General features: G+C 58.8%; 4 non-coding genes across 4 annotated transcripts; all 4 read left to right on the forward strand.

The window, feature by feature from the left end:
- Nucleotides 1-313: 313 nt before the first annotated feature.
- LOC142768003 (small subunit ribosomal RNA) lies at nt 314-2,102 on the forward strand. The gene has a single exon (XR_012885209.1). It is a non-coding gene; the product is annotated as a small subunit ribosomal RNA (ribosomal RNA).
- Nucleotides 2,103-3,820: 1,718 nt separating this feature from the next.
- Nucleotides 3,821-3,973, forward strand: LOC142767928 (5.8S ribosomal RNA). The gene has a single exon (XR_012885143.1). It is a non-coding gene; the product is annotated as a 5.8S ribosomal RNA (ribosomal RNA).
- Nucleotides 3,974-7,866: 3,893 nt separating this feature from the next.
- Nucleotides 7,867-9,681, forward strand: LOC142767999 (small subunit ribosomal RNA). The gene has a single exon (XR_012885205.1). It is a non-coding gene; the product is annotated as a small subunit ribosomal RNA (ribosomal RNA).
- Nucleotides 9,682-11,399: 1,718 nt separating this feature from the next.
- Nucleotides 11,400-11,552, forward strand: LOC142767929 (5.8S ribosomal RNA). The gene has a single exon (XR_012885144.1). It is a non-coding gene; the product is annotated as a 5.8S ribosomal RNA (ribosomal RNA).
- The last annotated feature ends 411 nt before the right edge of the window (nt 11,553-11,963 follow it).

Here is an 11,963-nt window from a genome sequence, read left to right on the forward strand (position 1 = left end):
CGGGCGTGACCCGTCGTCTGGCGGCTTTGCAGTCTCGGCTCCGTTGCTAGTTCCGGCCGGTCCACCGACAGTGCAGCGGGCTTGGGCAACCCGCACGGCGCGACCGAGTCGATGCAACGAAAAAAGCGAGCATGAACGTGCTTCTTGCCGCACGGCTCCCACTCGTCCTTCGGGAAGGTTGTGCCGTAGCGAGCTAGAACGCCGTCATCTCGGAGTGCAAAATAAGCGTGTTGGGGCGCCTGAAGGTGGCCTCCGCCGCACACAGACTGCGTCCGGCCCGCCGAAGGCGAGGACGGACGCGCAGTCGAACGATTACCTGGTTGATCCTGCCAGTAATCATATGCTTGTCTCAAAGATTAAGCCATGCATGTCTAAGTACATGCCGAAATAAGGCGGAACCGCGAATGGCTCATTAAATCAGTTATGGTTCCTTAGATCGTTTCTTCCTACTTGGATAACTGTGGCAATTCTAGAGCTAATACATGCAGTGAGCCTGGAGCCCTTTGGGTAACGGGTGCTTTTATTAGACCAAGATCGATCGGGTTTCGGCCCGTATTGTGTGGTGACTCTGGATAACTTTGTGCTGATCGCATGGCCACGAGCCGGCGACGTTTCTTTCAAGTGTCTGCCTTATCAACTTTCGATGGTAGGTTACTTGCTTACCATGGTTGTTACGGGTAACGGAGAATCAGGGTTCGATTCCGGAGAGGGAGCCTGAGAAACGGCTACCACATCCAAGGAAGGCAGCAGGCGCGCAAATTACCTACTCCCGGCACGGGGAGGTAGTGACGAAAAATAACAATACGGGACTCTTTTGAGGCCCCGTAATTGAAATGAGTACACTCTAAATCCTTTAACGAGGATCAATTGGAGGGCAAGTCTGGTGCCAGCAGCCGCGGTAATTCCAGCTCCAATAGCGTATACTAAAGCTGCTGCGGTTAAAAAGCTCGTAGTTGGATCTCAGTTCCAGACGAGTAGTGCATCTACCCGATGCGACGGCTCGGACTGAACCTCATGCCGGTTCTCGAGATGGCCGGTGCTTTTACTTTGAAAAAATTAGAGCGCTCAACGCAGGCGAGTCGCCTGAATAAACTTGCATGGAATAATAGAACAAGACCTCGTTTCTGTTCTGTTGGTTTTTGGAATACGAGGTAATGATTAAGAGGGACGGACGGGGGCATTCGTATTGCGGCGCTAGAGGTGAAATTCTTGGACCGTCGCAAGACGAACTACTGCGAAAGCATTTGCCAAGAATGTTTTCATTGATCAAGAACGAAAGTCAGAGGTTCGAAGGCGATCAGATACCGCCCTAGTTCTGACCATAAACGATGCCAACCAGCGATCCGCCTGAGTTACTCAAATGACTCGGCGGGCAGCTTCCGGGAAACCAAAGTATTTGGGTTCCGGGGGAAGTATGGTTGCAAAGCTGAAACTTAAAGGAATTGACGGAAGGGCACCACCAGGAGTGGAGCCTGCGGCTTAATTTGACTCAACACGGGAAAACTTACCCGGCCCGGACACTGGGAGGATTGACAGATTGAGAGCTCTTTCTTGATTCGGTGGATGGTGGTGCATGGCCGTTCTTAGTTGGTGGAGCGATTTGTCTGGTTAATTCCGATAACGAACGAGACTCTAGCCTATTAAATAGGTGCGGGGTTCCCAGCACCTTACAACCTTCTTAGAAGGACAAGCGGCTCCTAGCCGCACGAAACGGAGCAATAACAGGTCTGTGATGCCCTTAGATGTCCGGGGCCGCACGCGCGCTACACTGAAGGAAGCAGCGTGTCTTTATCCCTGTCTGAAAAGACTGGGTAACCCGTGGAACTTCTTTCGTGATTGGGATAGGGGCTTGCAATTGTTCCCCTTGAACGAGGAATTCCCAGTAAGCGCGAGTCATAAGCTCGCGTTGATTACGTCCCTGCCCTTTGTACACACCGCCCGTCGCTACTACCGATTGAATGATTTAGTGAGGTCTTCGGACCGATGTCCGGCGCGGCCTTTCGGTTGCGCCGGTCTGTTGGAAAGATGACCAAACTTGATCATTTAGAGGAAGTAAAAGTCGTAACAAGGTTTCCGTAGGTGAACCTGCGGAAGGATCATTAACGGATCGTGAAGGGTGAGCGCCTCAGCTGCGTCTGCGCCCGACACTTTCTGCCGCTGACCCCGTTTGGACGCGGGGTCGGCTTTTCCCCACGGGGCTGCCTGAATGTGGAGCGGCACCCCATGACAAATTGTTGCGCCCAGCGGACGCCAACACCGCGACCTTGGACGGTCGGCCAGGTGGCGGACGCGGGTACAAACGGCGCAACGCACTCATAGGTCGGCTTTCGACCCGCCACTGCACCGTGGCTCGAAGCGCTCGAAATGCGCGACCCGACCGCTGCGGGACCGCCTAGTACTGTAAACAGGAGCGGCGGAGCGCGAACGGCGAGTCGTGGTTACGTCGGTAGAAGGCGAGGCTGCGCGTTCCCGAAACGCCAGCCGAGTGCCCTCCCGACCGTTCGAGCGTGCAAGAACGAGACCCGACAATCGCGCGGCAACTGCCAAGTACGAGAGGAACGGCACAAGCGTCGGCGGTCGGTCAAGGAACTGGCGATGTGACGGGTCCGCTGTGCACCAGTGCATACCGTCCCGCCGTCCGCGGCAAGCGCCTCCGCGTCCTCGGGTGACGGAGGCTGCCGGTCGGTTCTTGCAGGCGAGGGATCTCGCTGGCGCCGGTTCGCGTTGACGCGCGGCCGGTCATGGCACGGCGATGCGACGGCCGAGGTGCGCAGTACTCGATGGAGGAACCGCACGCTCCGATGACCGTCCCGCCATCCGCGGCGTATGCGTACCGACCGTAATGGTTGCAGCAGCGCCGGCCGGCTTTTGAATTCGCCGCACGAAACACGGTGCGAGATCGCGGTTAGGGGAGCGTCGACGTTGCCAGGCGTTTTGCTTGCTGCCGAGGGAAAGGCGGCACGGCCACGTCGCGCTCGTCGCGATTAGCGGGTCTGCGCGCTTTGGGAAGGTGCCGCAACGACTTGCCGAAAGAGGAAGCACGGAAGAACGAGGGACTTGGACGTCCCGACAATTGAACGCACTTGCGGCCAGGCCCTTGCTGGCTTCGTTCTTCCGCCTCGAGTAGGCTCGTACGCGGCTCCGGCGCCGAAAGTGGTCCTTGGCACCGACTTCGGTGGACGTGGGAAGTGCCGCGCAAGTACGGCGCGCCTGGCTCCACCTGTTGGCTAAAGTAGGCAGCCGGATCGGCATTTTGGTGTGTGGTGGCAAACCGTGGATGCGAAAAAAGCTTGTGCGATTTCGTGGAACAAAAAGCGGGGGTCCCCCTTTTTATGCGGAGGAGACCGACCCGCCCGCCGTGGTGAACCGCGACGCCACGGTAAAAACGGGAGAGGCTTGTCGATGGGACCGTGCATCCCGCGCTCCACGGAGGCCGGGAGGCGGCCGCCCGAGGAAATGTGTAGCCGTCGAGGCCCGTTCTGCGTGCACTCTTATCCAAATGGGTGTACCGCAGGCATTTTCTGGTTAGGCGGGCCAATGAGAGCGAGCACACAACGATACCTACGGGTCCGGCTTGGAGGACCGGCTTCGACGCCTCCCGAGTATTTATAGAGGGGTGGACCACGAAAGCACTCGCAAGTAGCGGAAGCGAAACGCCGTCCGAAACACACCGTTTGCTCGACTTGCGGCAGCCGAAAAAGGCGCGGCAGAGTTTTGGAGTCCAAGCGTGCGCTGAAAAGCGCCCTTCTTGGCCACTGTTTGGCCGAGTGCCAGAAACGTTTGGTTTTGACTGTACGGAATTGAACAAACACTTTTTCACGACTCTAAGCGGTGGATCACTCGGTTCTCGGGTCGATGAAGAACGCAGCCAGCTGCGAGACTTGGTGTGAATTGCAGGACACACTGAGCACTGATTCTTTGAACGCACATTGCGGCCTTGGGTCTTCCCTTGGCTTCGTCTGTCTGAGGGTCGGATCACATATCAAGAGAGCCTTCGGCGCACAAGGGAACGTGAGCCGTCGACTCGTTTTGACCGCGTCGGCAACACGGACAGCACGCTGAACACCTCACAGCGAGCGCCAACAGCGGCCACTCAAGGGCGAGACGGTGGCGACCGTCGTGCCAGAGCCCAACCGAAACGGGGGCGACCGACTGCATTGAGGATGTGGCACCTCGTTGAGACCGCCGCAGGACTTCGAGTCGGAAGGAAGCCTGCAGGGAAAGTGCGGTCGAGGTTGCGTACTCCTCTCTGCGACCGGGCGCGCAAGAGCTGCGAGAGCCACGGACGCGCAACTTTAACGCACGGTAAACACGAGGAGCGAAAGCCGGCCAGCAAAGCTTCTCCAGCCGTGCGCAAAGTGCGCGAGATCGCAGCCTTGCGTTGCGCTTGTTGCCCTCGAAGTAAGCAGGGTGTCCCGTAGACCGGGCGCTCGAACACGCTGCGGGGCCGTGCCTCCTCCAGGCTTTGCCGCGCGAACAGGGAACGTTCGCGAGCAAAGCGCAGGAAGGTGAGGAGGCTGCGCCCGACGTTTGCGGTTCGCTGAGTACGCGGTTGATGCGGAGAGCACGGCGCGACGACTTGCCGCGAAGCGGAAAAAGTCTCCCGCACGAGTTGGCGAAATGTTGGCGAAGCTTAAGGCGTTCTCGTCGTAGTCCGCCGTCGGTCTAAGTGCTTCGCAGTTCCCGTCCCGTTCAAAAAACTGGGCCACTCCAGCTGGGGCGGGGGCGACGCTACACGAGACGATGCCTCTCGCCAGGCTGCGTGGCTGCCCTTGCGGCGGCGGCGACTGGCCTCGGCGGTGTTTGGGCTTTCGACACGGTCGTTTATCACGCAACTGCTCGGACGACGCACGCGCGCAGCGGAATGCCGCTTGCCAGCCTTGTGAAGATGTGACCCTGTACAGGGTTGCGGGCGCACTTGGTAGGGCGTCGTACTCGGTTCGCGATGGGTTTACGAACGTGTCCCGTCACTTCCACGTCACACCAGTTGTGCGCCGCACGCGTGCAGCGGGGAAGCCGATTGCCAGCCTTGCGAAGAAGTGGCCCTGTACAGGGTTGCGGGCGCACTTGGTAGGGCGAGCGCACGCGGTCGTGCAGGAAGTTGATGGAAGCGAATGTATCCGCTGTCGACCTCAGATCAGGCGAGACAACCCGCTGAATTTAAGCATATCACTAAGCGGAAGAAAAGAAACCAACAGGGATTCCCCGAGTAGCTGCGAGCGAAACGGGACCGAGCCCAGCACCGAATCCCCCGTCCTTGCAGGCGGTCGGGAAATGTGGTGTATGGGAGGCGACGTTCTCGGGTGTTTGCGACGGTGCAAGTCCCCCTGACAGGGGCTTGTCCCAGAGTGGGTGCCAGGCCCGTCTCCGCCGTTGCGCGCCCGGGATGGAGCCTCCCGTGAGTCGGGTTGCTTGAGAGTGCAGCCCTAAGTGGGTGGTAAACTCCATCTAAGGCTAAATACGACCGAGAGACCGATAGTTCGGTGTCTTTCGACGTGCCCGCCGGCCACCGCCGCACGAGTACGGCAAACCGCGTATGCCGGGGCGGGGTTTGCGACGCCGACGCAAAAGTGGGAACCGCCACTAGGATGTTCGCCGTTTTTGGCAGAGTGAGTGCTGGCACTCCCGCGAAGCGAAAGAGCGCGAATGCGCCCACGAAAGTGGCGTGTTTGGACGTGCTTGACGACGACCGCCGCAGGAAAACGAAAAACCACGTCAGCCGGGGCGAGCGACCCATGGCGGTCTGGGTGCTTATCGCTGCTATTATAGGGGCACTCCGGCAGACGCAAAAAAAAAATTTTTTTTCGACATTCTTTTTTGCTCGTCGACCTCGGGTGACCCAGGTCGCAGTGGGAGCCGCGCACGAAAGCGGCGTCGCGAGACGGCTTCGCGGTCGCTAGTCGCACGAGCTCGGCAACCGCGTCTGCCGGGGCGGAGTTCGGGACGCCGACGGCTAAGTGGGAACCGCCGCTCGGATGTTCGCCGTTTGTGGCCGAGTGAGTGCTGGCACTCCGGCGAAGCCAAACGGGGCCGATTCCGGCACGATATCGGCGTCTTTCTACGTGCTCGCCGGCGACCGTCGCACGAGTACGGCGAAGTGCGTCTGCCGGGGCGGGGTTTGCGACGCGTACGCAATTGTGAGAACCGTCGCTCGGATGTTCGTCGTCTTTCGCCGAGCCAGTGCTGGCACTCCGGCGAAGCCGAACGGAGCCGATTCGGGCACGATATCGGCGTCTTTCCACGTGCTCGCCGGCGACCGTCGCACGAGTACGGTAAACCGCGTCAGCCGGGGCGGAGTTCGGGACGCCGATGCGAAAGTGGGAAGCGCCGCTCGGATCTTCGCCGTTTTTGGAGGAGTCAGTGGCGGCACTCCGGTGAAGCCAAGGTGCGCCAATTCGCGCACGATATCGGCGTCTTTCGACGTGCCCGCCGGCCACCGTCGCACGAGTACGGCAAACCTCGTCTGCCGGGGCGGGGTTTGCGACGCGGACGCAAAAGTGGGAACCGCCGCTCGAATGTTCGCCGTTTTTGGCAGAGTGAGTGCTGGCACTCCGGCGAAGCGAAAGAGCGTGAATGCGCCAACGAAAGTAGCGTATTTGGACGTGCTTGACGGCGACCGCCGCAGGAGTACGAAAAACCACGTCAGCCGGGGCGAGCGACCCACGGCGCTCTGGGTGCTTATCGCTGCTATTATAGGGGCACCCCGGCAGACGCAGAAAGCAAAAAAAAAATGGGGACATGGCGTGCGTCACCGTGCGGCTTCGCAGCGTTGCCGAAGTCGCCGAGCCCTTCGACTGAGCCGAACGGCGGACAGGGAACGTTGGTCGGCCGTTCTAACCTGTCGGTGCCACGCCGAGACGTCGTTAAGGAAAACCGCGTCGTGGGCCCCTACGACGCCGTCGAGTCGTTGTACGTTTGGTGTCCAGCGTGTCGGCGGCGAGTAGCGGACACGTCGTTCACGACTTCGGTCTTTCGCAGTCGACGCGAACTTGCGGAGAGTCGTGGTGCCTCACGTTTTCGGCAGAAACCGCGGCGGAATTTTCCCGTGCGTGCGCGCACGACCTCGGTGCTGTGCCGCCAGCGTAGTGTTGCACAAACACGTGGCCTACCCAAGGTGCGGTACGTTTGCGGCCGTATCCTCGGTGGGAATTTCGTGAGTAGGGTCGCAAATTCTACGACCTCGGCGGGTTTGAGAGCGACGTAGACTTGTGGCACGCTCAACGTGCCACACGTTTCGGGGCACACCCGCGGTGAAATTTTCTCGAGTACGCTCGTATTAGTGCCCAAGGAGGTCTGGGTACTTATCGCTGCTATTATGTGGGGGTTCTCGTGAGCGGCGTACGCGAAAGCGACCGGGTGTCTGATATGCGGCGGGCTTCGGCCTCGTCAAGCGTGTCCTCGGGTCTGCTCCAGGGGAATCCACGGCAGTCGTCTGCAGCCTCATCCGCTTGATGCGTTAGGGGCTGGTTGTCGGACGGTGCCATTTTACCACGATATCGAGGTGTGTTCCGTGTCGTCCTCGGGCGATTCAGATGCGAAAGCGCCGAAGACGCGGGCGTGACCCGTCGTCTGGCGGCTTTGCAGTCTCGGCTCCGTTGCTAGTTCCGGCCGGTCCACCGACAGTGCAGCGGGCTTGGGCAACCCGCACGGCGCGACCGAGTCGATGCAACGAAAAAAAGCGAGCATGAACGTGCTTCTTGCCGCACGGCTCCCACTCGTCCTTCGGGAAGGTTGTGCCGTAGCGAGCTCGAACGCCGTCATCTCGGAGTGCAAAATAAGCGTGTTGGGGCGCCTGAAGGTGGCCTCCGCCGCACACAGACTGCGTCCGGCCCGCCGAAGGCGAGGACGGACGCGCAGTCGAACGATTACCTGGTTGATCCTGCCAGTAATCATATGCTTGTCTCAAAGATTAGGCCATGCATGTCTAAGTACATGCCGAAATAAGGCGAAACCGCGAATGGCTCATTAAATCAGTTATGGTTCCTTAGATCGTTTCTTCCTACTTGGATAACTGTGGCAATTCTAGAGCTAATACATGCAGTGAGCCTGGAGCCCTTTGGGTAACGGGTGCTTTTATTAGACCAAGATCGATCGGGTTTCGGCCCGTATTGTGTGGTGACTCTGGATAACTTTGTGCTGATCGCATGGCCACGAGCCGGCGACGTTTCTTTCAAGTGTCTGCCTTATCAACTTTCGATGGTAGGTTACTTGCTTACCATGGTTGTTACGGGTAACGGAGAATCAGGGTTCGATTCCGGAGAGGGAGCCTGAGAAACGGCTACCACATCCAAGGAAGGCAGCAGGCGCGCAAATTACCCACTCCCGGCACGGGGAGGTAGTGACGAAAAATGACAATACGGGACTCTTTTGAGGCCCCGTAATTGAAATGAGTACACTCTAAATCCTTTAACGAGGATCAATTGGAGGGCAAGTCTGGTGCCAGCAGCCGCGGTAATTCCAGCTCCAATAGCGTATACTAAAGCTGCTGCGGTTAAAAAGCTCGTAGTTGGATCTCAGTTCCAGACGAGTAGTGCATCTACCCGATGCGACGGCTCGGACTGAACATCATGCCGGTTCTTTCTTGGTGCACTTCATTGTGTGCCTCGAGATGGCCGGTGCTTTTACTTTGAAAAAATTAGAGTGCTCAACGCAGGCGAGTCGCCTGAATAAACTTGCATGGAATAATAGAACAAGACCTCGTTTCTGTTCTGTTGGTTTTTGAAATACGAGGTAATGATTAAGAGGGACGGACGGGGGCATTCGTATTGCGGCGCTAGAGGTGAAATTCTTGGACCGTCGCAAGACGAACTACTGCGAAAGCATTTGCCAAGAATGTTTTCATTGATCAAGAACGAAAGTCAGAGGTTCGAAGGCGATCAGATACCGCCCTAGTTCTGACCATAAACGATGCCAACCAGCGATCCGCCTGAGTTTCTCAAATGACTCGGCGGGCAGCTTCCGGGAAACCAAAGTATTTGGGTTCCGGGGGAAGTATGGTTGCAAAGCTGAAACTTAAAGGAATTGACGGAAGGGCACCACCAGGAGTGGAGCCTGCGGCTTAATTTGACTCAACACGGGAAAACTTACCCGGCCCGGACACTGGGAGGATTGACAGATTGAGAGCTCTTTCTTGATTCGGTGGATGGTGGTGCATGGCCGTTCTTAGTTGGTGGAGCGATTTGTCTGGTTAATTCCGATAACGAACGAGACTCTAGCCTATTATATAGGTGCGGGGTTCCCAGCACCTTACAACCTTCTTAGAGGGACAAGCGGCTCCTAGCCGCACGAAACGGAGCAATAACAGGTCTGTGATGCCCTTAGATGTCCGGGGCCGCACGCGCGCTACACTGAAGGAAGCAGCGTGTCTTTATCCCTGTCTGAAAAGACTGGGTAACCCGTGGAACTTCTTTCGTGATTGGGATAGGGGCTTGCAATCGTTCCCCTTGAACGAGGAATTCCTAGTAAGCGCGAGTCATAAGCTCGCGTTGATTACGTCCCTGCCCTTTGTACACACCGCCCGTCGCTACTACCGATTGAATGATTTAGTGAGGTCTTCGGACCGATGTCCGGCGCGGCCTTTCGGTTGCGCCGGTCGGTTGGAAAGATGACCAAACTTGATCATTTAGAGGAAGTAAAAGTCGTAACAAGGTTTCCGTAGGTGAACCTGCGGAAGGATCATTAACGGATTGTGAAGGGTGAGCGCCTCAGCTGCGTCTGCGCCCGACACTTTCTGCCGCTGACCCCGTTTGGACGCGGGGTCGGCTTTTCCCCACGGGGCTGCCTGAATGTGGAGCGGCACCCCGTGACAAATTGTTGCGCCCAGCGGACGCCAACACCGCGACCTTGGACGGTCGGCCAGGTGGCGGACGCGGGTACAAACGGCGCAACGCACTCATAGGTCGGCTTTCGACCCGCCACTGCACCGTGGCTCGAAGCGCTCGAAATGCGCGACCCGACCGCTGCGGGACCGCCTAGTACTGTAAACAGGAGCGGCGGAGCGCGAACGGCGAGTCGTGGTTACGTCGGTAGAAGGCGAGGCTGCGCGTTCCCGAAACGCCAGCCGAGTGCCCTCCCGACCGTTCGAGCGTGCAAGAACGAGACCCGACAATCGCGCGGCGACTGCCAAGTACGAGAGGAACGGCACAAGCGTCGGCGGTCGGTCAAGGAACTGGCGATGTGACGGGTCCGCTGTGCACCAGTGCATACCGTCCCGCCGTCCGCGGCAAGCGCCTCCGCGTCCTCGGGTGACAGAGGCTGCCGGTCGGTTCTTGCAGGCGAAGGATCTCGCTGGCACCGGTTCGCGTTGACGCGCGGCCGGTCATGGCACGGCGATGCGACGGCCGAGGTGCGCAGTACTCGATGGAGGAACCGCACGCTCCGATGACCGTCCCGCCCTCCGCGGCGTATGCGTACCGACCGTAATGGTTGCAGCAGCGCCGGCCGGCTTTTGAATTCGCCACACGAAACACGGTGCGAGATCGCGGTTAGGGGAGCGTCGACGTTGCCAGGCGTTTTGCTTGCTGCCGAGGGAAAGGCGGCACGGCCACGTCGCGCTCGTCGCGATTAGCGGGTCTGCGCGCTTTGGGAAGGTGCCGCAACGACTTGCCGAAAGAGGAAGCACGGAAGAACGAGGGACTTGGACGTCCCGACAATTGAACGCACTTGCGGCCAGGCCCTTGCTGGCTTCGTTCTTCCGCCTCGAGTAGGCTCGTACGCGGCTCCGGCGCCGAAAGTGGTCCTTGGCACCGACTTCGGTGGACGTGGGAAGTGCCGCGCAAGTACGGCGCGCCTGGCTCCACCTGTTGGCTAAAGTAGGCAGCCGGATCGGCATTTTGGTGTGCGGTGGCAAACCGTGGATGCGAAAAAAGCTTGTGCGATTTCGTGGAACAAAAAGCGGGGGTCCCCCTTTTTATGCGGAGGAGACCGACCCGCCCGCCGTGGTGAACCGCGACGCCACGGTAAAAACGGGAGAGGCTTGTCGATGGGACCGTGCATCCCGCGCTCCACGGAGGCCGGGAGGCGGCCGCCCGAGGAAATGTGTAGCCGTCGAGGCCCGTTCTGCGTGCACTCTTATCCAAATGGGTGTACCTCAGGCATTTTCTGGTTAGGCGGGCCAATGAGAGCGAGCACACAACGATACCTACGGGTCCGGCTTGGAGGACCGGCTTCGACGCCTCCCGAGTATTTATAGAGGGGTGGACCACGAAAGCACTCGCAAGTAGCGGAAGCGAAACGCCGTCCGAAACACACCGTTTGCTCGACTTGCGGCAGCCGAAAAAGGCGCGGCAGAGTTTTGGAGTCCAAGCGTGCGCTGAAAAGCGCCCTTCTTGGCCACTGTTTGGCCGAGTGCCAGAAACGTTTGGTTTTGACTGTACGGAATTGAACAAACACTTTTTCACGACTCTAAGCGGTGGATCACTCGGTTCTCGGGTCGATGAAGAACGCAGCCAGCTGCGAGACTTGGTGTGAATTGCAGGACACACTGAGCACTGATTCTTTGAACGCACATTGCGGCCTTGGGTCTTCCCTTGGCTTCGTCTGTCTGAGGGTCGGATCACATATCAAGAGAGCCTTCGGCGCACAAGGGAACGTGAGCCGTCGACTCGTTTTGACCGCGTCGGCAACACGGACAGCACGCTGAACACCTCACAGCGAGCGCCAACAGCGGCCACTCAAGGGCGAGACGGTGGCGACCGTCGTGCCAGAGCCCAACCGAAACGGGGGCGACCGACTGCATTGAGGATGTGGCACCTCGTTGAGACCGCCGCAGGACTTCGACTCGGAAGGAAGCCTGCAGGGAAAGTGCGGTCGAGGTTGCGTACTCCTCTCTGCGACCGGGCGCGCAAGAGCTGCGAGAGCCACGGACGCGCAACTTTAACGCACGGTAAACACGAGGAGCGAAAGCCGGCCAGCAAAGCTTCTCCAGCCGTGCGCAAAGTGCGCGAGATCGCAGCCTTGCGTTG

This window comes from Rhipicephalus microplus, chromosome 7 (assembly GCF_043290135.1).
Source record: "Rhipicephalus microplus isolate Deutch F79 chromosome 7, USDA_Rmic, whole genome shotgun sequence".
NCBI classification, from domain to species: Eukaryota; Metazoa; Arthropoda; class Arachnida; order Ixodida; family Ixodidae; genus Rhipicephalus; species Rhipicephalus microplus.